General features: G+C 44.0%; 1 protein-coding gene, 1 long non-coding RNA gene and 1 pseudogene across 2 annotated transcripts in view; 1 reads left to right on the top strand and 2 right to left on the bottom strand.

Annotated features, from left to right (window-relative positions):
• LOC114500307 (mammaglobin-A-like) overlaps positions 1 to 26,746 on the bottom strand; it is a 259,118-nt gene that overhangs the window by 13,860 nt on the left and 218,512 nt on the right. The gene's annotated exons all lie outside the window — the stretch shown is intronic.
• LOC114499136 lies at positions 503 to 1,252 on the top strand (annotated as a pseudogene).
• Positions 3,000 to 7,045, bottom strand: LOC118501374. Its single transcript, XR_004904017.1, has 3 exons — positions 6,966 to 7,045; positions 5,144 to 5,329; positions 3,000 to 3,140 (listed from the first exon to the last, which is right to left on the bottom strand). It is a non-coding gene; the product is annotated as an uncharacterized LOC118501374 (long non-coding RNA).

The raw sequence follows: 26,746 nt of genomic DNA, 5'->3' as shown, positions 1-26,746 counted from the left end.
TTAACTCCTTGGTTGTCAGACTTCCATACAGTTCAATTCTGTCAGTACTGGTTGTTTTTTTGTTTCTAAATTTTTGTTGCCCTTATTTTGGTTGTGCGAGGAGGCCCAATGTGTCTACCTATGCCTCCATCTGTGGAACAATAGCTTTTTACATACATTGGTTACTAAGCTTATTAGCTATCACATGAAGTGAAAATTTTCCAACATTTGAGTCTCCCATCATATATACTTTTGTTGCACTATTTTGCTTTGTCTTTCAAAACCATTATGACATTTTCCTGCTATCATATTTTAACTTTTCTAGAACACTTTGTTTTACTGTAAATGTTTTGTTAACCATGAGTGAAGAACAGATAATTGTAGTACGAGTTTTCTGAAGACCCACAAGAGAACATTTTGTTTGACTAGAGAACCTGCAATAGTCTTAAAGGAGTATGTGATGATTAAGATCTTCCTTGGCTCTCTCTTCCTTGCCTCACCTTCTCGGCTGAGCCTGGGAGACAAGGGCGAGAAGCCAGGTGAGGTTGAGAGGCAATCTGATGGCCCTCAACTGCCATAACCCTGCCAACATCATGTGAAAAGGTGAAAGAGAATATAGAAACTTTAGTGTTTGGCTTGCATACCGGAAAACCTGCCACTACAAGATTGAAATCATGGTAATTTAAGCAACATCCACAGCAGTGACTCGCCCATGTCCTTTGAAAGGTATCTCACAGGTGTTAGCTGTCCTTTCAAGATTCAAGATCCATAAGAAGCAACCAACTGGTTTCTTGTTTAGCTGTTAGACTTGAATATGGATATAATGCTGAAAAATACAAAGACTCAGTGTCTGAAAATACAAAGTAGACAGATAGTGCAACTAAAAAATGTGGAACCACTCATCATTTTGCATGTAGATACTTCTGATTTTAAGGATGGCATAACGACGTTCGCTGACCTTCAGATGCTAAGTCACCAAGATCACTTTGGAATGCTGAAGGCCACATGCTGCTCTGTCCAGGGTCACCTGCCACAGGCACAGTTGCTAAAGCAAGCAGACAACAGAAGGGTTGATTGCCAGTCGCTTTAGAGGAGCACAGCCCTGGTTTGACACAGGAGATGCAGTTCTTGATGAAGCTGCTCAAATTCTGCAACTGCTGCACATAGAAGAGCTCAGAGAGACGCAGACCAGAATTATTGCAGCCATTGTAGCTGTCAGACAATTACTGCTGATCCAAAGACAGACCAGAGCCTGGGGAAGGCTGGAAGGTGAACAATTTAGGATTCCAGCCTGTCACTGACCCAGCACAATTGGGGGTCACATACAGCCTGGTATGTGTTTGGAAATCAAACTTCACACTTACAGGGAAAGTATCTCACAAAATTAACTATGTTTTAGAGAGTTACCATCATTTCTTTTTTTAAAATAAATGTTGAGGAAGTTCTTTCTTATTTTCTAATGTCCTCCCCATCTTTATGCCCTATGATATCAGAAAGGAAGCTGAGCATCTGGGAGAGCAAAGGTGGAGTCAAAGAAGAGAGAGGAAGAAGTAGTGTTTGTTTGGACACAAGGTTAAATTTGAAAATAACATGCCTGAATATACTAATTTCTACATGGAGACATGAGTTTCATGTCATCAGAGTGGAGAGCCACTGAATGTTTTGCGTGAAGTACGCTTGTATGACAAAGCAGGGCTTGGGTTCGGAACACTGACCCCTGTCACAGAGTGTAAGATGGTGCAGAGAGCAGATGTGTGAGGAGCAGAGTTTAAGCAGAGAGGACAATGTGTGTCCTAGGGAAGAGATCAAGACAAGAGACTCAACAGAAGTCCATACTTTCTACTTGGAGAGACTCAGTGAGTGGGTTTGAGCCAGACTTTCTAAAAATCTGCGCTCTCTTCCAAGAAGGAAAACCCACGAGGCAAATGAAACAGAGTTGACATCAGACAGGATTGGGCATGATGTGTCTGCATCTCTGGGACAGGGTGTTCAGGGGGGATACACACACACACCCTGTTCCATTCATAGTCACATCTCCTCTGCCTTTCACAGAGCTACAGTCCATGGGACCATCTCCTGTGTGTTTGGTAAAATACATAGACCTAAAGTGGGTGTTTCATACTCATTTGAGTGTACATGCTCTGGACACACTCCCAGTTGGTTCTTTCACCATCTCCAGTGGCAGTGTTGTCAGCTCAGTGATTCTCCCACAGAGCAATCCCTTTCTCACATCTCCCCTCCACCCTGGCCCTGGTGCCAGGCAATCTCTCACCTCCCACAGGGCCAGCAGGTCCTGACCAAAATGCTCCTTCACAACACCCTAAGTCTCTCAGTGTGACAACAGGGAAATGACCCAATGACCTGCAATGGCCAGGCTCCCGGGGGAAGGTTTGGCTTGGCACAGACACTGCATTGGACTGTTCCTCCTGCAGTAAGTGTGGACTGTGTGTATCTAGATGGCAGCAGGGTGCTTGTTCTGGGCCTTTAGGGAAGACTGGGGGCATGAAGAGTCACCAAGTGTGGTGAGCAATGTGAGTGTGCAGAGAGCAAAGAGTTCCCCAAAAGCTGAGCCCTGAGATTCACTACAAAGTGAGAAGTGGACAGAAAACAAATTTACCCTGCACCCTCCCAGCATGGACACTCAGGAAAGGGTGAGAACCAGGCAGACTGTTTGAGCTTCTGATGGGGATGGAATGGCAGTGGGGCTGCCTATTGGGAACCATGTGACTGCTCAGGGAGGTTGTGGTTCCTTCAGCAAAGCCTAGGGCAGGACCCTTAGAAGAGTTGCTGACCCCTCATCACCCTTTTCTATCCCATCCCTGTGAGTTGGCATCTGTGCAGGGATGTGGAATGGCTCCTGAGTCAGCAATCCTTCTGGGATCCATGTCTCAGGTCACCATGGTCACTGGACATTGCAATCTCTAGAATATACTATGGACACCACCCAATGGCCACTTCATGATGAGAACCACCACAACTCAGGGACAGATTGTTGGACAAAAACAAGACAGGGAGAGAAGTGCAGGGCAAGTACTTTATTGAAGCAAGACATTGAAACCTTAACATATTCTGGGGGTGATTAGGCCATCCTTGAATGACAGAGGCTCTCAGGTGTAAGATTTTTAATATCTACTTGTTACATATGGACCTCATATGCCTTTCTGAAATAGAGAAAGAGAGACAGGGGATGTCAGTCATGCTGCCCCTGGATATGCCACTTCACAGGGACTTCTGTTCACACCAACATGTGAAGGAAATCACACCCAGCAAAGGCACATGGAGCAATCAGGCAGGAGAGCTGAGCAGTTGGGGTATGCAATAGTCCTGGTGCAGCCAGGACAAACCATGCAGGACAGGAAGAACATGTCCATAACCTAACAAATAAACCCTGAGTGACCAGGCGTCAGACTCGAGTCTCTAATGGAGCCAGGAGAGGGTCAAGGGTAGGACCAAGCAGCCCAGATTTCCTTCTCAAGTGCCAAGTCTGAGAGCTCTACATTTTCATATCAAAAGGACACAGGATGAAAGAAGAGGACAGGGTGGGAGGAGATGTGGGACATTCCGCTATCAGGAGATGAACTGTCTCCTGTGTGGAAATCAACCTGATAGCACATGGACTCCCACACTGAGCATCTAGCCTGTGTAGGAATTTGTACCAACCTCAACTGCACTCCAGGAGTGGACCAGCTGGGTAATGATTGTAAATATCTGATTTCCTCTTTGGGGGCCATCCTTCTGGTTTCAGGAGCTATAACCCTGCCATCAGGCAAAAAGGCCCCATGGCTAAGGGGGACCTTGGGGCCATAAGCCACTACGGCAACAAAACTTGTCCTCCCAGCAAGGACACAGCCTTCGTCCCCTTACTTCACCCCTGCTAGGCCTCTGGAGGATGGCTGGATAGTCAATGGCGGGTAAGATTCCTCAAGAAAGGAACAACTTAAGACAGGCACAGTCATGAAGGCACCATCAGGGAAGGACTTAGGGGGATAGTGGAGAAGGGACAAAAAACCCTCACCCCTTGACTTTATCATAGCTTGAGTCCTCATTGTATCTGTAAAGTCTCCTAATCTCTTGCTGCCTTGCTTCCCTGGCCTGATTCAGGCCTGAAACAATGCCAATGGGAGGTGCAGCCTTGTGCCAGAACTGGTGGTTCCCAGAGGGGGACAATCAGGTCTCAGAAAGAATGCATGAAGTCCTGTGAAACCTGCTCTGCTAAGAATGTCCTCAATTTAAGTGTTAATGGTCCAAGCACAAAATAAGTTTGTTTCCCAAGTTTTTACAGTCGATTGGCATCACACTGTCTACCAGACACTGACTCAAAAGGACCCCCCGGTCTCAGAAATGTTATCTGTAAACGATGCCTCCTTTCTTTCATATGCACCCCTATGCAAGCTAAACTCAATAACAGCCCACTGGGAGAGAGGCTAAAAAACCTTTCTCCTCTGAGAGACTGGTCAGCCCTTCTTCCCCAGAGAGATTCTGTCTTGGTAGAATTATTCCCATCGATAGTGGCATGAGAGAGCTTTCGGGGGGACACCCAACCTACTTTCCTTGCAAACACATAACGAAGTGTTTCAGCTCCAACAAGGCTGCAGAGGACGTAACAGGGAGGGTCTCTGCCCATTGGCCCTGATTGGTGAGGGCTGGGAGTGTGGGGCAGAGAGACAGGGAGGGGCTCACTCTGTGAGAGCTGGTGGATCCCCCAGCCAGCCACCCCTCCATCCTGACAGAGGGCCTAAGACAGTGCCCTTCCACCTGCTGTCTCCACTCCACTCTCCCCAAACTCCATGAAACTCCCCTTGGACTATGCCACTGGGTGAGGGAATGGACCCTCTGACCTCAGACCTCCCAGGCAGAAGGCAGCAGTCTCTGCCCTTCAGCATCACCACCTGGGACCTTGGTTGTCCCTCCCCAGGACATTGTAGGTGCATGTGCCAAAGAGGTGATCTGAGAAGGAGGAACATGCTACATGTACTGTGCAGCCTTAGTCCAGCTCAGCAGGTGTCATGTCATTATCCACCTTGTGGCCACAGATCACTGTGTCAGAGGTTAGAAGAATGGCAAATACTTCCTTGCCCTGTGCCCACAGTGCAGCACACCCTGACTTCCCTCCTGGCCTTGAAGCTGAGCAGAAGCCCCTACAGAGGAAAGAGGAACAATTTACTAGAAGACTGTAAATTTTCTGTCTTCCCTGTATGGGCATACAATCTACACATTGCTTCACTTGACCATGGCCTTGGCAGCTTCTCTAGGTGGAGCAAATCTCAGAAAATGGATATTGTAGAGCTCTGCAGAATCAAATAGAAGCTTCTAAATTCATCCATCCTAACTGGACAGACTTTTGCATTTGCTGGAGCAGAAGAAGAAATACAATTTATGTCAGGAAGTCACTTTTCCCCCATGGGTCTCTGACCCTAGACAGGAACACCAGGGGTTTCTATGGTCCTGTCCCTTAATTGTCCCAATAACAATGAAAAATCCTAGAGGTTGTAACTATACAAATCACATAGCAGCAGCACGGCTGGTCCTAGAAAACAGGTTCACTGAGCCCCAGTTCAGTGGTTCTACTCTGTAAAGTACACAAAGGCCTTTCCAAGACTCTCCTGCTTTGGTGAAATTCAGTCTTCCTAGATTTCAGAAATTAGGGTTTGGCCTGTCGTAACACTAACACATTCTTTGGTCTCAGACATCAGGGGAGAGGAGCTCTTAGTGATCAGTCTTTCCAGCAGAGTGGGAGAGGACGATCTCACAGAGATCAGAGAACAGAGATCAAGTATGCAGAGGAGCAGGGACAGCAATGGAATGTTGAAAGATGCTCTTTTGAGAGTAAATTAACAGTAGAATTATGTCATTGGGTGTAAACAGCCAAGAAGCTTAAAAAGGAATCTGAGGTTTACACACGAACCATGACTAGCTCTTCTGGTCTGCACTGGATACAGAATTCCTTTGAGATGGTGGGGTTGGAAATGGGTGCCTGCTTTTGGCTCCAAGGGGATTTTGCCAAGAACTGAAGTCACCACTCTTCCTGGTCTGGATTTTCCATCCCATCCTCCACTTTGCCTCCACATCATTACAACCACCTGCAGTGGGGCATGTGCCCTGCCAGGCCTGATCAGACAGAAACTATGCAGAGTTGAGGAGAGGTCAGATCAGTGGCAACAAGGGGAAAGAGGAGGAGTTCAGAAAGTCAGAAGAAAGAGAAAAAGTCAAAAAGCAAATGGGTCAGAGTCCGATGGTATGATGACACAGCAAAGTAGTTGTAGGGTGAGTGGCTAGAAGTCACTAGAAACAGCCAGTATGACCCTAAGAATGCACTGGTTCTTCTGATCCTAGGCAGACTTGCAGGAAAGGAGCAGGGTGTGGGGATTGTGTTGAGTGCAGCTGCTCCTGACTGATTCCTGGGGGAACCAGATCACACTGCCTCTTCTTGAACTGGGAAATCCACTAAAACCCTCCCAGCTGGAACATTCTATGAGTCTGAAAGACAAAGTTAGAGAGCTGTGGACTCAACTGGCACCAAAGACTCTGTGAAGAAGAATGGCTGATGAGACCCAGAGCTGGCCTCTGACACCCTTTGTCCTCACTCCATGGTCAGAGCTCCTCCTGCTGGTGGTTGTGGAAACCAAGGATGAGAGGAGACTTGGGGAGGTTGAGCTTTTTGTTCAAGACAAAGTGCTGCTGAGTGGCAGAACCATGATGCACAACGAAATCTTATTGCGTCCTGATGCTTCTGAACATAGACCCTAAATGGGGAGTGAGGCTTCAGATGTGAAGTTCTTCAAATTGTCCTAAAAGGGTTTTATGTAAAGGTTCCAAGTTGCTGGGAAGTGATAGAGGAACCCTCAGCATGTAGGGTGGCTGATCCATAAGTAGCAGGCCAGTTTGTGTTCTGATAAGTTCACTATCCCTTCCCCAAATAAGTTACCTGCTTCAGAGAACATTACTTACCTGGGGCTAGTGGTAGTCTGATTAGGAGTGATACTCACCCTCATAGCAGCCAAGGGCCAGAGTAACCAGCAGGACACACAGGGGATAGTCTGCATGGCCAATGTTGCTCTGAGTTCAGCTTAGCAAACAATGAGCAGTTAACAGCTGGACTCAGCAGCCTGGGGAGCCCAGAGCTGTTTGTACCAAATGAGCCTCACAGGTCCTGCTCATTCAGATGTGGCAGGTCACAAAGCCTGACTTCTAGCCCTTCCTTCCTCACAGGAGTCCTGATGCCAACCATCATGGTCACAGCCCCAGTGACTTGGTTAACCATCAGCATTGCTAGCACCATGCACACTTTCTTTCTGGCAAAAACTGAGGCTGGAGTTTACAAAACTATGATCATGGATTGGCATGGTGCCACCAGAATTTAGCTCCTTAACTAGAGTTTTAGATATGTACAATCCGTTGACTGATGGAGTTCTCTTAGAATTCAGCTCCTTGATTGCAGGCAGTGACTGGTGTGCTCATCTGTCTCAGCCTAGCACCGGCACAGAGAAGAGGATCGGCACATACTCCTGGGATGTTTGGTTTGGGTGCATCTTAGTGTGAAAAGATGCCTGCTGGGCCAGGTTCGCTTTGGGAGTTGAGGGGGAATGGTCAGTTGTGTGGGATACTTGTGAAGATATCAGTGGTGTTCAGGTCTTGAGAGAACACCATGCCAATAGGAAGACTATACCTCTCCAGCTCCCACCCCCTGACTCTCATCTAATGTTTCAAACACAGTCAGCCAGGGTTCCATCAAATCAGACAGAAAACTGTCTTAACTGACTATTCCCTTGTCAGTCAGGAGGGTGGCACCTGCTGGGTCCTCAGGGTCCCAGCCATACACAGCACCCCATTGAAGCCTGGGGGCACAGACTGTTTTGGGGAAAGACATTAGGAAGCAGTCTGGGTACTGAGGAGCATGCTTGAGAGCCTCTCAGGAGGGGCAGGGTGAAGTGGTGTTGGGAGGAGGGTCCTATGAGAACAAGAGGAGGGTAAGACCAGGACACCATGAACTAGGTGGTGGATAGGGGACACAGGAACCCGTGAATGTTACCCTGAAACACCAGTGCACAGTGGGACACTGTGATGGCCCATAGGGATGGCTTTGTGACTGGAGACAGACTGGGCCATGTCAAGCAGAGGACCCCTGTGCCCTGGCTACACTGGGGATTGAGGGGTTGGCTGAGGTGACACCAGTTCACTTGCCCCACTGCTTTCCTCTGTGGGGAAGGGGACCTGTTCCTCATGGGTGCTGGGAATTCCAAATACAGCTGCCAGCTGGGAGACAGTGTGGCCATTTCTTGTAAACTAAATGTCCTCTGACCCCACTGCCCAGCAATTGCACCCTGTAGGGACAAAGGTGCCACCAGGAGTGAGATGCTGACTGAAGGGAAGGCTGTGCCTATCTGGAAATAAGTGGTAGATGGGAGCATTGTGTGATTTCTGCTCCGTCTTCAGTGAACCTAAAACTATCCTAGAACTAAAGACTAGTAAGAACAAAGGCCAACATCCTGTTGGCATCATTTTCTTCAAACAAGAGAAAAAAACAGACAAAAAAAATCAATGAATTGGTCATGGTGTGCAGATGGTGGATCACCTCTCCAGGAAATCTACAATAACCTCTTAGGAAAACTGTGAGAATGGATGGAAGTTCATGATGCAGCTGAATGCAGGACCGCCTGTGAATGACACTCTCTTCCTATAAACCTGTTTGACTTTGTAACAAAACAGAGATAAGGGCACCACTGGCAACAGGAACTCCAGCAGCAACAAAAGTACACTGAGGTTCACACAATCCAAAGATACACACCTTGAAAGATAGTCATCGATCTAAGATGGCGTCGGAGTAGGAAGGAGCAGATTTGGCTTTCCTCTGCTCAGGGGAGAGAGTCCTCACCGATCTTTGGAGTGGAAAGGCAAGCAACCAGCATATTTCAGCATTTTTGAGAACAGAGGACCAAGGATTGTGGCAAACCGAAAGAACAAAGAACAGATCGCTGCATCAAGGTAGGCTCCCGGGACAGGCGGTGGTCCCGGGGCTGCACCCCAGGCCCGGGGGCCGCGGCTGGGTTAGCCGTAGGGTTAGTGGGAGAGAGCCAGGTCGGCTGCTCCCTCCCCAGCCGAGCAAGGTCTGGGCGGCTCTGGGAGGAGTCCAGGTGCTGGCGGGCACACCGGGTGGCGAGCAGCTTTGGAGGCGGTGAACGCCAGAGCCGAGTCGCGCTGCGGACCCGGACTCCCAGGGTCACCGTTCTGGCTGGAGCTTTGGCGGTGAGAGAAGCCGGGCCACTGTGGAGAGCGGCGGGCTCGATCGGGAGGAATTTCCCAAGAGGAAGGAGTGAATGGACACAGACACTGTTTGGGGAATTCTCCTGAAGTGATCAGTGGCTCTGGCCTGTTTGCTCCCCAGCTGTGAGCGCAGGCTGTGGACGGGCCGCGTGCCCGCCTGCCTGGGGGGCACCAGCGTGCGGCAGACGGCCGTGCGAGCAGCAGATGGGCTGCACCCGCTCACGGGAGCTCGGGGAGCGCGGGTCGCACCAGGCGGCGGACGGGCAGCGGAGCCAGTGCGAACCCCATGGGCCTAGGAAGAAAAGCCAAACAAGTCATCCTTCAGCCTGCCTCAGCCCAGCAGAGCAGAAAAACCGTTTGGCCACTTTGAAATCAAGAGACTTTTTAATTTGATTCTATTTTTTTAACAATTTTTAATTTTTTAAGTTTTATTGTTTTTATTCTCTTTGATTTCTTTTTCCTCTCTTACCTGATTTCTTGTTTTATTCCTTCCTCCTTCCTGTCCTCCAATTTTATCTTCTTCCTGCCTTCGTCTGCCTTTTCTATTTTTTTCTTTTTTAAATTTTTTCCTAAATACCTACAAGTGAGACAAAATCCTGGATCGGTGAAAAGACCAAAGTTGAACCCAAAGAAGTGGCATCACAACACTGGGACAGTGAGATAAATGTCACTCTGCTATTACAGAGAACCTGCAAGTTATTGCATATTTGTATTATTATTATTTTTCCAGTGTTCCTACATCTTTTTTTTAAACAATATTTTTATATCCCTCTTATTTTTGTATAGCCTGCTTTGCTAGGCTGGTTTTATTGTATGACCTCACAGCTTCCCCTGATATCTCTTTCTATACCGTATTACTAATCTACTGTCCATTAACTCACCTGTGTCCTATCAGCATACTACTTAATGTTCTGTACTCCATATCCTTATTACCTAGATTTCATAGACTCTGCCATATGAATGTTGCCATAATATTATTGTAAATAACTGCTGTTCCATGCAATTGTAATTACTTCACAACACCCTCCTCCCAGATCTTAGCCCATTTCCAAGTTTCCTGAACTCTATTACTGTAGTGGTTAACTCTATTCTCTCACACTACACCTATTTACTATCCTTTACTCTCACCTTACCCCAGAATCTGACCGCCCACAACCTCTCTGCTTTATAGATCCAACTCACAATCCTTCCTCCCCCAACAAGAGTATTATCTTCTTTCCATCCTTTCTAAAAATCAGCTAGCTGGGTGGGAAGACCATGGTTAACACTATACATAGTGAAAGGATCTCCTATATCTTCCCTACTTGCTACTACTGTAAATAGCATAGAATTCTCGGTTGCTGTCTTAAACCATTTTGCCTTCCCCTCCATCTGATGACAAAAAAGAATAGGTGGAGGAGGTGAACACCAGGATATCCACTGGAAGAGGAAACCCAACAACTAAGGAACCACTAACAGATAACAGCAGAAGAAGGTGAAGGAGGGAGTAGTAACCACACAAACCTCAATCCAGGGCTTATCTGGAAATACAACTAAACAGTAGAGACAGTACCCAATACAAACAACTGAACAAGATTTCTTTAAACCTTGTACACACAGAAGAACCAGCCTCAACACAACCTGCCCTCACCAGCACAACAAAATATAGAAGGTGGTGGACAGAGTGACCCACATTTAACCAGCTGGCGGGAAGGAACCACCAAAGAACGACTCAACAACAATCAGAACCCAAAAGGCAAGCACAAAGCCAACTGAAACAACAGCCCAAGACCAGCGAGCTTGGGGGGTCAAGGAAACAGCACCACTGAAACACTGCTACTCTACTAAAGAAGTTCACATGATAAACCCAGGGAGCCAGAACAGATCAATATAAGAAGCTGAGGTGAACAAGAAGAGTCTCACAAACAATGGGAAGACAAAGAAATACTCCCCAAATGAAAGGAAAGGAGGAAGCCTCAAAAAGAATGCTAAATGAAACAGAGGCAATTCAACTATCAGATATTGAATTCAAAGCAGTGATTGTCAGGAAGCTCAATGAGCTCACAATGAGCTAGAAACTACAGGGAAGCTACAATGAACTCAATGAAAACTACATCAGCATAAAAAAGGAAATAGAAACTCTCAACAAGGGCCAAGAGGAAATGAAGAATACAATCTCTGAAATGAAGAACACAGTAAGGAATGAAAAGCAGGATTGATGAAGCAGAAGATCAGATCAGCGAGCAGAGGACAAAATAGAAGAAAACACCCAGAAAGAGCAAGAAAGGGAAAAGAGGCTCAGAAAGAATGAAGGGATTAAGAGAAATGCAAGACAATATGAAACGTAATAATATCCGTATAATAGGGATACCAGAAGGAGAAGAAGAAGAAGAAGGGATAGAAAAGCCTAGTGAACAAGTGATGATGGAAAACTTCCCTAATTTGATGAGACAAAAAGTCACACAAATACAGGAAACACAGAGAGTCCCAATCAAGAGGAACCAAGGAGGCCCACCTCAAGACACATCATAATTAAAATGGCAAAATTTCAAGACAAAGAGAGAATCTTAAAGGCAGCAAGGGAGAAAAGGAAGTAACCTACAAGGGGGCCCCAATAAGGCTAACAGCTGACTTCTCAATGGAAACACTCCAAGCCAGAAGAGAATGGCAAGAAATACTCCAGGTAATGAGAACCAGAGGCCTGCAACCACGACTACTTTACCCAGCAAGGATCTCAATTAAGATAGAAGGCCAAATAAGAAGCTTCTCAGACAAAAGAAGTCTAAAAGATACACCTCCACTAAACCAGCTCTGCAAGAGATGCTGAAGGGACTGCTTTAAGGAAAGAAAGGAAAAGAGGAGAGTGAGAGAGGATCACACGTACATAAAAGGCAATGAATAAGTACCTATCAATAATAACCTTAAACTTAAATGGACTAAACGCTCCAATCAAAAGACATAGAATAGCTGATTGGATAAGAAAACATGACCCACACTATGCTGTCTACAAGAGACCCACCTCAGGATAAAAGATCTGCACAGGTTGAAAGTGAAGGGCTGGAAACAATTTTCCAAGCAAATGGGACAGGAGAAAAAAGCAGGGTAGCAATACTCATATCTGACAAATAGACTTCCAAAGAAGGACGATAAAGAGAGACCCAGAAGGTCATTCATAATACTCAAGGGAAGATTCACCAAGAAGCATAAACATAGTAAATATATATGCACCCAACATAGGAGCACCTAAATACATAAAGAAAATCTTAGAGGACTTCAAGAAAGATATGGACAGCAACACAATTATTGTGGGGGATTTTAACACCCCTCTATCAAAATGGACAGATCTTCCAAACAAAACATCAACAAAGATATTGTGGCATTGAACAATACCCTAGACGAACTGGGCTTTACTGATATTACAGAACCCTCCATCCCAAAGAAGCTAAATACACATTTTTTCAAATGTACATGGAACATTTTCAAAGACTGCCACATGATAGGACACAAAACAAGCCTCAACCAATTTCAAAAAAATTGAAATCATCCAAGCAATTTCTCGGATCACAAGGGACTGAAACTAGAACCAACCACAAGGAAAAAAAACCCAAAACACTCAAATTCATGGAGATTAAACAGCAGCTATTATTAAACAATGAATGGGTCAAGAATGATATTAGGGAAGAAATCAACGGTTTTTGGAAACAAATGAAAACGAACTCACAACAACCCAAAACTTATGGGACACAGCCAAGGCAGTCTGAGAGGGAAGATCATAGCGATACAGGTCACCTAAAAAAGTTAGAAAACATTTCAAACAAACAACCTAACCCTATGTCTACAAGAACTCGAGGAACAACAACAAAGACAGCCCAGAGCAAGCAGAAGGAAGGAAATAACCAAGATCAGAGCAGAATTCAATGCCAAGAGACTAAAAGCACAATTCTAAAGATCAATGAATCCAGAGGGGTCGTGAAAAGATAAACAAAAGCGACAAGCCTTTAAAGCAGACGCAGCAAGAAAAAAAAGAGAGGAAACCCAAATAAACACAATCAGAAAGGAAAGAGGAGGAGATACAACAGATACCACAGAATACACCAAGGAGTGTAACAAATGACACAAAGGCGTAGCCAAGAAACGGGAAAACCTAGAGGCATGGACAATTCTAGAAAAATAGAACTGCCAAAAACTCAAGGAAAATGGACGCAGAAAGGCAACAACAAAACAAAAAAAAACCGAACTAAACAGCAAAAGGAATTGAACGCAGTCAGCCAAAAACTCCCAACACACAAAAGCCCGGGACCAGATGGTTCACAGGAGAAGCTACAAAGCGTGAAGGAAGAACGAACACCTAGCCTTCACAGGACTATTGCAAAAATCCAAAAAGTGGAAGACTACCAAACTCTTTTTATGAGGCCAACATCATCTTAATCCCAAAACCAGATAAAGACACAACAAAGAAAGAAAACTACAGGCCAATATCGCTGATGAACATTGACGCTAAAATCCTCAACAAGACACTGACAAACCACATCCAACAGTACATTAAGAAGATCATACACCATGACCAAGTGGGATTATTCCAGGTATGCAAGGATGGTACAATATACGCAAATCAGTAAATGTAGTACATCACATAAACAAAAGCAAAGACAAAAACCACATGATCATATCAATAGATGCAGAAAAAGCATTTGATAAGGTACAGCACCCATTTATGATAAAAACACTCAGTAAAGTGGGAATAGAGGGAGCATTCCTCAACATAATAAAGGCCATATATGAGAAACCTACAGCCAACATTATACTCCATGGGCAAAATTAAAATCTTTTCCACTAAGAACAGGAACAAGACAAGGATGTCCACTTTCACCACTTCTATTCAATATAGTACTGGAAGTTCTAGCCACAGCAATCAGACAAGAAAAAGAAATAAAAGGAATCCAAATCGGAAAGGAGGAAACAAAACTGTCACTGTTTGCAGATGACATGATAGTGTACATAGAAAATCCTATAGACTCCACCAAAAAACTGCTTGACCTAATAAATGAATTTGGTAAAACAGCGGGATACAAAGTCAATATCCAGAAATCAAAGGCATTTCTGTACACCAACAATGAAACAGCAGAAGCAGAAATCAAGAAAAAAATCCCATTTGAAATAGCAAAAAGGAAAATAAATACCTAGGAATAAACCTAACCAAAGAGGTAAAAGACCTGTATTCAGAAAACTACATAACACTGAGGAGAGAAATCAAGGAAGACACAAACAAATGGAAACATATACCGTGTTCATGGATTGGAAGAATTAATATCATTAAAATGTCCATACTACCAAAAGACAATTCAATGCAATACCTATTAAAGTACCAATGGCATATTTCACAGACATAGAACAAACACTTCAACAATTTATATGGAACCATAAACGACCCCGAATAGCTGCTGCAATTTTGAGAAAGAAGAGTAAAGTAGGAGGGATCACAATACCTGACACTAAACTATACTACAAGGCCACTGTAATCAAAACAGCCTGGTACTGGCATAAAAACAGGCACATGGACCAATGGAACAGAACAGAGAGCCCAGAAATAAACCCAAGCCTCTACGGTCAATTAATATTTGACAAAGGAAGCAGCAACATAAAATGGAATAAAAATAGCCTCTTCAACAAATGGTGTTGGGAGAACTGGACAGCTACGTGCAAAAAAATGAAACTCGAGCACCAACTTACACCTTATACAAAAATAGATTCAAGGTGGATAAAAGACTTAAATATAAAGCGTGACACCATTAAAGTTCTAGAAGAGAACGTAGGTAGGAAAATCTCAGATATTTCCCGCAGAAACTTTTTTACTGACTTGTCTCCTAGAGCAAGGGACATAAAGGAAAGAATAAACAAATGGGACCTCATCAAAATTAAAAGCTTTTGCACAGCTAAGGAAAACAGTATCAAAATAAAAAGAGAATCAACTGTATGGGAAAACATATTTGCTAATGATACCTCAGACAAGGGTTTAATCTCCAAAATATATAAAGAACTTACACGACTCCACTCTAAGAAGACAAGTAACCCAATTAAAAAATGGGCAAAGGACTTGAACAGACACTTCTCCAAGGAGGACATACAGAAAATCCAAAGACACATGAAGCGATATTCAATATCGCTAGCCATCAGAGAGATGCAGATTAAAACCACAATGAGATACCACTTCACACCAGTCAGAATGGCCATATCATAAACAAAGCAACAAACAACAAGTGTTGGAGAGGATGTGGAGAAAGGGGGTCCCTAGTGCACTGTTGGTGGGACTGCAGACTGGTACAACCATTATGGAAAGCAGTTTGGAACTTCCTCAGAAAACTAAAATGGATCTGCCTTTTGACCCAGCAATTCCATTGCTGGGACTCTATCCTAAGAACACTAAAACACCAATACAAAAGAACCTTTGCACCCCAATGTTCATAGCAGCACAATTTACAATAGCTAGGTGCTGGAAGCAACCTAGATGCCCATCAGTAAATGAATGGATCAAAAAACTATGGTACATTTACACAATGGAATTCTATGCAGCAGAAAGAAAGAAGGAGCTCTACCCTTTGCAACAGCATGGATGGAGATGGAAAGCATTATGCTAAGTGAAACAAGCCAGGCAGTGAAAGACAAATACCACATGATATCACCTTTAACAGGAATCTAAACAACAAAACAACACAAAACAAAAAACTAGCAAAATATAACCAAAGACACTGAAATAGGGGATAGTCTGACAGTGGCCAGAGGGGAGAGAAGAGGGAATTTCAGGGGGGAATGGGTAGGGATTACAGGAACAAATTTGGAGGACACATGGAAAAAACTAGGGGGGGGGTAATGGGGGGAAGGGGGGGGGGGGGGGGAGGGGCTGGAATGGGAGTAGGGGGGAGAAAACTGTACTTGAACAATGATTGAAATAAAAAAAAATAATAACAATTAAAAAAAAAGAAAGATAGTCATGACATTTATTCACAGATTAACAAGGAATCTGAAAACACCAAGGCACATACCTTGTTCCTGAAGAAATATTAGAAAATGTAAAGTCAACTATTCTCAAATTACTATAGAGTTTCGATCCTGCCCATATCAGAATCCTAATGGGCCAGTTTTACACATTGTTTTGAATTCTGCTGTTTGGATCTTTCAAATTTAGAATGTGTTCAGTTACTGAGTTGTGAAGAAGAGCCCAGTTTTAGGTCCTGATGACCTGTGTACAAGCTCAGCTCTGGAACTTTCTACTTGTGGGATCTTCAGCAAGGTGCTGACCCTCTCAGTCTCAGTTTCCATGTCTGTACAATAAGGCTGAGAGCAAAGGATTTGTGTGAAGATAAATAAATTAATTCAGAACAAAACTTAGCTCATAACTGGCATAAAAGTCAGCTGTTCCAAGTAAGTAACAAAAAGGAAAAATATAAGTCCTAAGTCAAACAGAACAAACCACCTCACCCACAAAGGCAAATATCAGACTGAATCTAATCAACTTTGCCAAGGTACAATATTGATTTATCCTAAATGCTAATTGAGTGTGCTTCTGAATTTGGCTCTGGTTCCAGTGGGATTTCTTTTAGTTCAAATAGGATTATTACTTTCAATCACTTCATATCCTGTTTTATGATCACATCTAAGTTACTGTTATTGTCATTTTCTAATTGTAAGTACTGTGTTTTGGAACTAAGAGTATAAGGAGAGTGATGGGTGGGGTGGGTACTAGTTATCCCAAGACACACAGAATCCCTGAAACACGGTCCTCAGCAGGACGTACTGGTGACAGGTGTTTTTCAGCTGTGGCTGAAATCCCAGGGCTCCTTCAGCTCTCTGTGTCTTACTGGGGAACAGGAAGTTGGGGCATGGAAACATATGAGGCATCATCGCTTCTGGATCATGATGTCCACTATACTTTAAGATACAATTTATGTATGATCTGGTGACACTGGTTGTCCTGTGCTACCTCCCCTGCATAAACATCCTTGTCTCCTTTTACCAAGATGGATGATGTACAGGTCGCCTGTCAGACCCTACATGGCATTGACTCTGCATGTGCAATTCCAGACTCCAAAGAGCTCAGTGTAGGCAGTATTTTGCAGGACACAATTTATTTCTACAGAGAGGGTCTCTGTGTCCTGGCTTTGAAAAACAGCAGAGAATAGCCCAATGTGCCATGGCTGATAATTCATTAAAATAATTTTGAGTGACAGATCCCATGGTCAGTCTTGGTCCATTTTCCAAAGGAACACATGGACTCCAGTGACATCGGCACCACAGACTTATCCTTTTCACATGTACACAATGAAGTGACAAGTGCTTTCAGAGTCAAGACCTCAAAGGATGAACAACGTGACTAAATGGGCCTCATTTTTACCAATACATGATGGTCTCCTGGGATATATAACATCAAAAGCATGTCTCATCCAGCTCATTCAGAAATGTATTCATCAATAATATTTTACTCTGATAACAAGTGTCAAAAAAGAAAAGCTTTCCCCAAGGCTTCAAGGATCTGTGATGGTGCCCACAGCACCCATGTGCCTCATCTGACAGACTCCATAGGCTTGTTACCCTTCCGTCCCTGCCTTGTGCACTGAAGAGCCCCTGAGATGTATGCCCTGAGGATTCAGCCACACGTGTGAGCAGTTTCACCTCTCCTTCCCTCTCCCACTGTCCCCTGTCTGCAGCCCTTGGTCCCCTAACCATGACCTGACTGCTTGCTATGAGCAGTGAGCTGCCAAGGGAGACCCACAACCCAGAAAGGGCCCAGGGCATTGGAGATTGCTCCCTTTCTCTTGCTTAGCAACTCTTGCTACAACTTCATTGTCCAAGGATGGCTACATCTTTTTTCTGTGCTGTAGCCAAGAATCTCAACTTAGGTGGAATGTTGTCTAACACATATGCAAAGGCTTACACATCAAATTACAAGCAAATACCCTGCCCCACTCCCAGAGCTCTGGAAGGTCACACAGATCCAGTGACAAGGTAAAGACTTAGTAAATTATAAAAAAAAAAAAAGCCAAAAGTGGCTTCAAGGTCTCAGTGTCAGAGTGACCACCCAAGCTGTGTGCAAAGAAAGCACTTGGGGCTCTGCTCATGTGACCTGTCCTGGCTCCATGAGACTTCCAGGTGGAACCCAGTGGTCTTTGTCACCAGGAGAAGATTCTTGGGTGTCAAGGAGTCTCCTTCCATCCTGAGCTCCTTTCCAGCAGGAGTCAAGGTTACTGGGCCTAAGGGAGGCTGTCACAGTACGCATGTTCTACCTGGGGACGTGACCTTACACACAGCCTTTCCAAGGAAGAACTGCCTCAGAGCCATGAAGGTCACCTCCTCTCTCAGTTCTTCTGGACCCTCCCCACATGGGGCAGGTGAGCTGGCCGTCCTTGAGGTCTGTGATCCTCAGTGTACATCAGCCCACATGTGAACAGGAAACAGGAGGATTGTAAGTCATAACCCCACAAGGGTACTTCCCAGGGAGTTTGAGTCCTCTGCACACATAGGTGCCACTTAGGCTGATGAAAATAAGCAGATGTTCTATGTCCTGACCTTGGAGAAGAAAGGCACTATGTTGGGCCACCCTTGGGAGACTGAAGGAATTTGATTAGGGATTCTGGAGGAACTCCCTGGGAAAAGAGGCCAAAAGGCCTCAGGGTATGTCAGATGGACCAGGAAACTGATGAAGTCACACTCACTGGAGGATCCTCAAGACTATTGACTTTGCTTAACTTTACCCCCTGCTCATCAGAAAGACCTTTCTTCTTGAACAGGCTTTTGTGGTTAAGGGGACAACAGAAGTCTTCTGTTCCTTGTGGATATTGGTCCTCATTAATCCCTAAGCATCTGACATTCATGTGCACGTAGCCTTGGGACCTTCTGTAAATCCCTGTCATTGTAGATCTGCTGCTCTTTGGTGTAAGACATAAGACATGTCTTACAGGAATGTACAGGAATAATTGTTTCTCATCATTGCCCAGTACACAGGTATTGACCAATTGTATATACCTTGTATTACAATACCTTGTAAAGCTTGTATGTTGTTTAGTTGATGTGTTTATTATGCTAATGAAGTCATCATTATCTTCTTGTAGACTATTTACTTTACCTGCTATGAACTTTTCTACAGGTCAGAAAAAGCCTCTATCAGGCTGAAAAGTAAAACCAGGCACCTGTAGATCAGGTCAGTGTGCCAGAGCAGGTGTGTGTGCATCACAAGACATGGCAGTGTTTACTGTGTCACAATCCTACTGCTCACCTTCAATCCCCCTCCCGATCCCATGCAATCTGGCTCCTGCACCAACCATTTTACTGAAATCCCTCACTTCTTATATGTCAGTCTTGAGCCAGTTCTTATTTTGTATATTTTAAGAGGTAGAAGTCTTGTTTTCTCTCTCTTGCTGATGGTTAGTAGTCATATCTGACCAATAAAATAGTCTGTTAGCTATTGAGTTGTGATGTTGTTTATGCCATAGATTAAGTTCTGTCTGTGTGGGCATCCATTTTTCAGTTACCTATCATGTTCCACAGTATAGTTGTCTATTTCTAAGGCTACACTAATCTGGATCAAGAAGAGTTTTTCCTAATTCACTTTCAATCTGAGTGAAAAGTAACCACTCAGTGTTCTTCCTAATCATCTTGGCCATTTTCAGCCATATATTTTTCCATATGAATTTTTAAATAATTTTATCCAGTTCCTCACTAAGTTCCAGTGGCATGCAGGTTGAAAGTACATCAAATTTATATAGCTACTTTGGAAAGATTGACATTTTTATAATTAGTCTTCCAAACACACAGTATATAAGTATATACTACCTTACTCATTAGATTTGTTCTTGGGTATTTTATGGTTTTGTCACTTTTGCCATGGAGACATCTTCTTCCATTTCTAATTCTCACTCTGTCCTACAGCAAACACAAGCTGTTGTATTTTTATACATTGAGCATGTATTCAGCCACTTACAATGTATCTCCTTGTGTCATTTTAATATTCTTAGTAGGTTCTCTGTGGTCCAGTCTCATGTCTCCTGGTGAAAGAATCATGTTGTCGGCAGGTGGAAGAATTTAATCTCATCTTTGGAAATATTTCCAATTATTGCATGTTCATATTTTAGTTTGACACTTAGAATTTGCAGACCCATGTTGATTAACAATAGGTTCATCAGGTATTTTCCCCTCCCTGTTCTAATGGAAACACCTTTAGCATTCACTGTTTTAGAGTGATGCTGGCTGTTGGCTTTGAACATTGATTGTATTGGTTCTAAAGAGTTTTCTTCTATTCCTACTTTCTTTAGAATTTTTACTAAGAAATTTCATCAGGATTTCCTCCTTGGAACTGGATGGGAGGAAGACCAAGTGGTGTCTGTTGGCTCCGGGTCTCAGGAAAATTCCTGCGCTCACTCCCTTCCCCATGGAAATGCCTGCTGGCCACACAGGCAACATACATGTCAGATGGGAACCATTTGAAGTCTAGACATCAGGACTCTGGCAGTGGAGAGACTATTGGAGACCCTACTTACACATGTTATGACAGGTGAACACCAATGGGAAGGGGCCCCCTAATGAGAAGAGAGGCCATTCCAAGAAGGCCCGGGTTTTGGCTGCATCTGTTGAATGAGCAAGTTAGAATTCTTGGGGAATGGGATATAATTGTAAAGGAGAGTCAGTTTCTCAAGGAGAAGCTTGTAGCTGCTGCAGAAGATATCGGAAAACAAGGTGATTTGACGCAGAGGGCTGTGGGGGAATTTGCAAATGTCCTCTGTTCATCTGTGATGTTGGCAATGTGCTTCAGGCAGCTCTAGCTTTGCTCTCTGCTGTTACCTGGCTGCTGTTTTGGCTGACATGTCAGGTGTGTACAATTACTTGTTCAGCTGAAATTTGTGGAGACGGTATCTTGTAACTGAGGAATGATGGGGTTGAACAAGTCTCGGGAATACAGTGTAAAACCCTGGAAACGCAATGTATAATTTAACACCACAGCAGCTAAAAGGCAACAAGAAGTGAAGACATGGGTCATTGTGATCATGTGGCAAGTCTGCTCTTTGCCCTTTGCCTAGGTGGCACACACACACACTTACATGTCACTGCTAATGGGATCCTCGACTCAGGGTGTCTGGGGCAAAACTATGTTAATAAGAACATTAAAGTTTATGTTCTCAGGTCAATCCCACTCTCTCACAGGTAGGCAGTGGGATTTTCTGGAGACTACCTGAATGTGATACTGCAACAGAGTGAAGAATGACACAATATGTGAATGAACTTGTATTCCACTGAGTCAGACATTAAAATACCTGGGCAGATCTAAACAGTGCTATTCTCCCCACTGAGCAGAGACATTTGTGTAAAGAGCAAAGAGCTTGGCCAGTGTGGCTCAGTAGGTTGGGCATCATCCTGTGAAGCAAAAGGTCACTGGTTGGATTCCTGGTCAGGGCACATGGCCGTGTGCAGGCTCAGCCTGAGTTGGGGCACGGTTGCCTCCAACCAATCTGTTTCTCTCTTATGTTGATGTTTCTCTCTCTTTCTTTCTCCCTCCCTTCCCCTCTCTATGAAAATAAATAAAATCTTTAAAAAAGAAGGCAAAGAAGTTAGGGAATTTGAGGAGAATGTAAAACAGTATTTAAAGCACTGCTGCACACTGCATACGCAATTAAAAGAAAACCTGCTTCAAGTATGTTATTCATTGTATTTTGGAACCACGCTGCTCAGAGACAGGACCAGGTGGCAATTCATTGATTTGTTGTGTGCATTCTTCTGAGTCCTCAATCTTCCTTGTTCCTCCGGACCACATATATGTCAACATCCTCGCTACTTTTTCCCTTGTAGTGGATTAAATAATAATGGCTTGTCATTGTGACATCTGAGAGTAGTGCAAAGGCCAGCAGAGGGGACATGCTGCAGGTTGTGCTGAGGTCGGAGGGTGGGGCAGTGGTAGTGCCCTGAAGGATGTGGACGATGAAGGGTGCACTGTCCTGTGGGGAACTAAGAAATGATAATAAAATGGAAATAACTCCACTGCTTTTTGATTACCACCATGGGTCCAGTGTTCTCAACAGTGTCCCAATGACACAGTCCTCTGTGATGGACACTCTGAACAACTGTTGCCTTGACCTGGCACCCTACTGCTCTCAGATGCCCTGTCTAGTATCCATGTTGACCTCATGGGTTTGTTGGGGGACCCAGGCTTCTCCCACTGAGTATCTCCAGTATCTCACAGGCCTTCAGGGCTTGCAGGATCCCTGATGCAATGGCAGATGTTGGAAAGGTGAAATCTATGGAGACATTAAAAGGTCAGTCGGTGGTCTCCACGGGTTGGGAAAGGGGAGGGAAAATAGGCAGATCACAGGGACAGGAGGGCAGGAAAGCTCTCTGCTCTGTAAGGTGGGTAGGCATTGTACATTTCACCAAACACATGGAATATACAACACAAGTACAAACCCTAATGGTAACTATGGGTCGTAGGGTATACTGATGTGTCAAAAAGAGGTTCATCAATTGTGACACATGCCCCAGTCTGGTGGGGCTGTAGATGGGGGGTGGGGAGGTTGTGTATGTTCATGAGTGGGGACATGAGCATGTGGGAAATCCACACTTATGTTTAATTTCTCTGTGAACCTAGACTGCTATAAAAAATTGCTATTAAACAAGGAAAGTAGGAAACTGTAAAAAAAATTCTTTTCTGATAAGGAAAAAAATCTATATAAGAACGATTTGAGCCCTAGCCAGTGTGGCTCAGAGGGTTGGATCAATATCTCATAAACCCAAATTCCATCTTTAATTCCTGGCCAGGGCACATGCTTAGTTTGGGGGTTCAATCTTTGTTTGGGGTGCATACATAATGCAATGAATAGATGTTTTTCTCTCACATTGATATATTTCTCCCTTTCTCTTGCCCTGCCACCCCCCTCTCTAAAATCAATAACAGTATCCTTGAGTGAGGATTCTTCAAAAATTAATTGATGAGGACTCATGGACATGGGCAACAGTGTGGTGATTGCTGGGGGAGACAGGTATAAGGGGTCTAAATAGTAATGGGGAAGAGTACAATAAAGATTAAATTAAAAATGAATTAATGAATTAAGCATTTAAGATAATCTACTGAAAACAAAGCTATTGGAACTGATAAGAATTCTTTACACTAGCTGAACCCATGCTCAGCAGAGAACAAGCCACTTCTGTCCTGTAGCCCAGCCTTTCCCATCACATGAGGTCTCGGGAAAAGAGGGACTGTGGCAACAGGAAGAGTACCAGCAGCATAACACTGAAATGGACCTGCAGAAACTCACAGTGTGTTCAGGAAAAATCCTGAACCTTTACTCACAGCCACACACCTTATTCTTCAAGGAAACATTTACAATTTTATAAGTGTCGAGTATTCTCAAATAATTCTACAGATTCAATGATGCCCCCACCAGAGCCCTAGCAGGACAGGTGTGCTCTGTTTTTAATTCTAAAGTATCCTCTGCATGACTCAAAATGAGAACGTTTGCATTTCTTGGTTAGCAGAGAGAATTCTGACTTGGGCCCAGACTGATGGATAGAAGGTCAGCTCTGGGATATTCTACCCATGGGTCTTCAGCTGGTACTGGCCCTCTTAGCCCCACTTTCCTCATCTGTAATGTAAGCGTGTTATCTTAGTGCCTACCTCGGAGGACTTGTGTTGGAATGAATGGATCCACAGAGGAAACGTGCTGCACACAGTGTCTGGAGGTCGGTATCATCTCTTACACTTACATCAGGAAGGAACAAATATAAACACTAAGTGACACAGAGTGAATCCCCTCATTCCTCAGTCAAACAGCAGATGGGGTCTAACTGACTCTGCCAACAGGGGTGTTTATTTCTCCTAAGTGTTTTGGCTCTGGTCCCACTGAGATTTCTATCAGTTAAGATAAGATCATTACTTTTCAATCACTTCATTTACTATTTTATGACCACCTCTGAGTCACAGTTATTGTGATGTTAAAACCCTAATACAGGTTACTGGAGCTAAGAGGAGAGGAGGGTGGCAGGTGGGGATGGGCGTTACTTACCCAGGGCAGGCAGGGTCTATGGGTTCTGTCCTCAGCAGGATGAGCAGATACATACGTCCCTCAGGTCTCAGGATGACATCCAGGAGTTGTGTAGTGTTTTGATCCTCAAACTGATAAACACACACCAGGGGGATGAAAACTTCTAAGGGACAGGGAAATTGCTGTGTCTTGTCCCACAGCTGGCAGAACTCCACTCTGGGCATTCTCTGTCCCAGACCTGAGATGCTGGGAGGGGAAGTATCCAGTGAGGGAGGTGGCTCAGACAAAGCAGGGCCGCATCCTCTCTTAATCCTGAAAGTTGATATATGACATTATCTTGAGTTTAACAACCTTTCACTAAAAAGTTATGACTGGGATTATTGGTGTCCCCTTAAACTGTGTGACCTGTCCCTGCAAGTGGCTATTGGACCATTCTCTTATTCCACCATGACCTACAGGCAGTGAGGTTCAGGGGAGTTGCATTTGCTTCACAGGAATAAAGCAAAGCAGGAGATGTTGAGATTGAACCTCAGCCCTCCTCCCTTTGCCAGTCTCCAGAGTCCTGTCTGCAAGCAAAAGTTATGAACACCCTTCTGCTCACACTTCTGTGGGTCTCTCTTCCTTCCCATGCTGTCTGCTCACCCAGAAAGACCTCTGACCTTTCTTGGGACAATTCTGCTCCTTGCAGGGTTGACTCTTCCACCAGGAAAAACCCAAACAGGGAATTATGTAATCGATACTTTTAGGTTCCACCAAAGTGTTATAATTTCTTGACAACATTAACCTGTCATGAATATTGTGATAACAAATATGTACCAATGAATCTTTTGGGGTGTGTTTGTCTATTTTTAAAATTATATTTTATTGATTATGCTATTACAGTTGCCACATTCTTTCTTTCTCCCCTTTATCTTGCTCTGCCCAGTACCCTTAATCCCTCCAGCATCACCCCTTAGTTCATGTCCATGAGCCATATATACAAGTGCTTTGGCTTCTCCATTTCCTATGCTTTTCTCACCATCCCCCTGTCTATATCGTACCTACCATTTATGCTTCTTATTTCCTGTACCTTTCCCCATTTTTGCTTCTCCCCCTCCCTGCTGATTACCCCCGATGTGTGGTCTCCGTTTCTATGATTCTGTTCCTGTTTCAGTTGTTTGGGTTTTTTTTTTTTTTGGTTCAGTTGTTGACAGTTGTGAGTCTGTTGTCTTCTACTGTTCATAGCTTTGATCTTCTTTTTCTTAGATAAGTCCCATTAACATTTCATATAATAAGAGCTTGGTGATGATGAACTCCTTTAATATGGACTTATCTGGGAAGCACTTTATGTGCCTTTCCCTTCTAATTGATTGCTTTGCTGGATAGAGTAATCTAGGTTGTAGGTCCTTGCTTTTCATGACTTTGAATACTTCTTTTTTAAAAAAGATTTTATTTATTTATTTTTAGAGAGGGAAGGAAAGGAGATAGAGAGAGAGAGAGAGAGCAACATCAATGTGCAGTTGCTGGGAGTCATGGCCTGCAACCCAGACATGTACCCTGGCTGCGAATCAAACCTGTGACACTTTGGTTCGCAGCCCGAGCTCAATCCACTGAGCTATGCCAGCCAGGGCCTGAATGCTTCTTTCCAGCCTTTTTTGCCTACAAGATTTCTTTGTCTTATTGGAACTCTTTTGTAGATAACTCTTTTTATTTCCCCTTACTGCTTTTAAGATTCTTTTCTTATCTTTAATCTTGTGAAATGTGTCTGGGTGGATCCAAGTTGTTTGGGCCTCTCTGAGCTTCCTGGACTTGTATGCCTATTTCATCACCAGACTGGGGACGTTTTCTGTCTTTATTTTTTCAAACAAGTTTTCAATTTCTCGTTCTTCATCTTCTCCTTCTGGCATCCCTATGATTTGGATGTTGGCAGATTTGGAGATGTCCCAGAGAATTCTTATACTTTCCTCATTTCTTTGAGTTCTTGTTTCTTCATTCTGTTCTGGTTGAATGTTTCATTTTTTTCTTCTGTTCCAAATGATTGATTTGAGTCCCAGTTTCTTTCCCTGCACTGTTGGTTCCCTGTATATTTTTCTTCATTTCACTTTGTATAGCCTTAATGTCTTCCTTTATTTTGGGGCTGTACTCAATCATTTCAGTGAGCATCTTGATTATTAGTGTTTTTGGACTGTGATACGTGCTACCTCCTGGTCACTTAGTTCTATTTCTAGAGTTTTGATTGGTTCTTTAACTTGGCCCATATTTCTTTTTCTTAAATTATATTTGATTGATTATGCTAACACAGTTTTCCCACATTTTCCCTTTTATTTCTCCTCCACCCTGTACCCCCAACCCTCCAGTAATCTCCCCCTTAGTTCATATTCATGAGTTGTACACGTAAGTTCTTTGACTTCTCTGTTTCCTATACCGTTCTTAACCTCTCCCTGTCTATTTTATGCCTATCAATTATGCTTCTTATTCCCTGTACCTTTCCTCACCCCATTCTTCCCCTCCCCATCCCCACTGAAAACCCT

This window comes from Phyllostomus discolor, chromosome 6 (genome assembly GCF_004126475.2).
Source record: "Phyllostomus discolor isolate MPI-MPIP mPhyDis1 chromosome 6, mPhyDis1.pri.v3, whole genome shotgun sequence".
NCBI classification, from domain to species: Eukaryota; Metazoa; Chordata; class Mammalia; order Chiroptera; family Phyllostomidae; genus Phyllostomus; species Phyllostomus discolor.
Note: the sequence above shows the minus strand (reverse complement) of the source record. Positions and strands in the feature narration are given on the sequence as shown.